Raw genomic sequence first — 601 nt, 5'->3', positions numbered from 1 at the left:
TCATCCGTCATGTCTTCTCCAAGCACAGCAGCCCAGTCTCTCATCTTGAGCAAGCGTTCAGACAGAGACTTGATGTGATTGTCTTTCTCACTTAGAACTTGTTCTGCCTGTACTTTGGAGTCTTCTGATGTTATTTTCTGCTTATTAAATTCACTCATTTGTTTTTTCAATACTTCCGCTTCATGTAACAGCTGTTTCTGGCTTTCCTGAAGTTGGGAATTTTCATTCCAGGTATCTTTTATTGCCACCTTCAGACGTTCTTCATTCATTTGAAATATTTTGCAGATTAGTTTGGCTTCAGCTACTTGTGACTTAATGGATTTGGAGTCATCTTCTAGGGACCGTATCCTCTTTGAAATATCTGCCATCAATTCATCTTGCTCAGAATGTTTAAACTTCTGTTCTTTTAATTCTTTTGCTAGAAAGACGATTTCATCCTTCAGTTTAGATTTGGACCTGTTTAGCTTTTCATAGGTTGCCTCCAAACTTTGTGATTCTGTTGACACCTTCTCAAAGCTGGCATCCTTTGAAGCTGACTCTAAGCCTTCATACTCGTTTTGAACAATGCTCAATTTTTCAAGTAGTTTACATTTTTCTTCGA

The 601-nt window shown here is 37.9% G+C and overlaps 1 pseudogene; it reads right to left on the bottom strand.

Annotated features, from left to right (window-relative positions):
- Window positions 1–5: 5 nt before the first annotated feature.
- On the bottom strand, window positions 6–595 carry LOC103584489 (annotated as a pseudogene).
- Window positions 596–601: the final 6 nt, after the last annotated feature.

The sequence above is a fragment of the Galeopterus variegatus genome, unplaced genomic scaffold (assembly GCF_000696425.1).
Source record: "Galeopterus variegatus unplaced genomic scaffold, G_variegatus-3.0.2 Scaffold60838, whole genome shotgun sequence".
Lineage (NCBI taxonomy): Eukaryota > Metazoa > Chordata > Mammalia > Dermoptera > Cynocephalidae > Galeopterus > Galeopterus variegatus.
This window is presented reverse-complemented; position numbering and strand designations above follow the sequence as displayed.